Raw genomic sequence first — 1,889 nt, 5'->3', positions numbered from 1 at the left:
TTCTATTCGCCGTTATAACTCATTTTCATCTCATCATTTAATTTCTGTTGTGCATATATTGTTGAATAGAAGATATTTTAAAGTGATTCATCAGGTGGAAAACGAATAGATAGATAGGTAAACCGATATGTGGCGCCATCTTGTGTACCTACATTCATCTACAAATGTTCATTAAAGTGCCCGAAAAACGGGACTAACTCGGTAACCCGTGGCCCGATTTTAACGAAACTTGTTTTATTCTGTTTCTATTCTCATTTCATTACAAATATGGTGCTATTGTGCGCCGTTTTTGCTGTATTCAATTACAGATAAGCAAACAAACAATCTCAGAGTTTTAGTAGTATATAGATTATTTCAAGTTTTTAAGCTACTTGTTAAGACAGTCCTTTCTAGGGTCTTGAAAATGCTTAAATAAATATCAATAAAAGTTTTTTTTTTAACTTACTGAAGACGTTTGTTTGTAATATAGCACAAAACTACACAAATGGCTATCTATGCTCTGCCCACAACGGGTATCGAAACCCGGATTATAGCGTTGTAAGTCCACAGACATACCGCTGGGCCACTGGAGGGCAAGCTAGAAAGAGTGCAAGCCCCTATATTTTGTTTATTGTAAATAATTTGTTTCAAGTTTAGAAATCATAGACATCTTACAAATAGTCCCATTATGTATAGTGAAAATGTAGGAAGTCGAATTCAGAAAATATGGCCTCTAGTTTCCCTCCAGCACGACCGGTTCCTAACCATATTATTTTCTAACATAAACTATCATAGCCTAACATCTATTAATATTTATTACATCTTACTGTTTTCAATTTCCTGGTTGTAAAGGATGGCGAAAGCACTCCTCTCACTTTTTTCCAACGTGATCCTTTAAGAGAGTTCAGTGCATGTGACAGAGTATTATTTGATGTACGCCTTGAAAATATAAATCCCTGTAAAAAAAAAAAAATGTAATAATGATTATACTCATCATTGTTCAGTTTTTGCTAAATCAAAATAACATACCTCATCAACAGGCAGAGGCGTTGCTAGGCGCTGGCACACGGGGCTCTGGCCCCGATTCTACTTGACAATGCACCGAATCCCCCAATTGGTGTCTCAAAAAATCAGAATCGGAAACCATATTGAAACGCCAAAAATTTCCACGCCCGAGCCCAGATTCTTTTTAAGCACATAGCGACACCTCTGTCTCTTCAACTTCAATCGAAAACATAAAAATTAGTGTAATTTGATATCCGTAAATTGAACTAAATTAGGTATCCATATAACACTCGTGTATCAAAATTGTGGCAAAGATATGCTAAACGACGATTTTCACTTGTTCCTCCCCCCTCACACACACACACATATATATATGGTTTAGCGATAAAAGTGAGGACGCATAACGCTAAAATTGGAGTTCAATGATGTAATTAATGGGTATAGCGCCTACAAACCATTTCTGTTAGACATAGTTAGGCCTATTAGCGAATGTTGGTTAAGTTAATGGTCGGAGGTGAAGAAATAATCGTTAAATGAAACTGATTTCCCACTATTAACTTAAAGGGATGATGTGAAAGTGTCCGCCCTACAACAGAAAATATTGCAACACTGATGTCGGGATTATTTTGGTGGAATGGAATCGGATCGAGATTCTACTACAAGATGACGACATTTAAAATTTAAGGGAAATGACAAAACAGTAGAAGGAGGAGAATGTTCGAGCAAGTTGAATCTACCCAAACAAATGCAGTCTAAGACACCAATAACTATGCAGTATGAAACTCTTCTAGTCTACACCTTCTACCAGAACTGTAACTACAGGACCTTCCTAGACTTACACTAATTACGGAGTTTAGCAGACAAGCCGCTAATCTAAGACACCAATAACTATGCAGTATGAAACT

General features: G+C 36.6%; 1 long non-coding RNA gene across 1 annotated transcript in view; it reads right to left on the bottom strand.

Annotated features, from left to right (window-relative positions):
* LOC111084054 overlaps nt 1–940 on the bottom strand; it is a 4,560-nt gene extending 3,620 nt beyond the window's left edge. The window contains exon 1 of the long non-coding RNA XR_002609376.1: nt 807–940. This is a non-coding gene — a long non-coding RNA (uncharacterized LOC111084054). The remainder of the gene's footprint in view (nt 1–806) is intronic.
* Nucleotides 941–1,889: the final 949 nt, after the last annotated feature.

The sequence above is a fragment of the Limulus polyphemus genome, unplaced genomic scaffold (assembly GCF_000517525.1).
Source record: "Limulus polyphemus unplaced genomic scaffold, Limulus_polyphemus-2.1.2 Scaffold13112, whole genome shotgun sequence".
Taxonomy (NCBI): Eukaryota; Metazoa; Arthropoda; class Merostomata; order Xiphosura; family Limulidae; genus Limulus; species Limulus polyphemus.
This window is presented reverse-complemented; position numbering and strand designations above follow the sequence as displayed.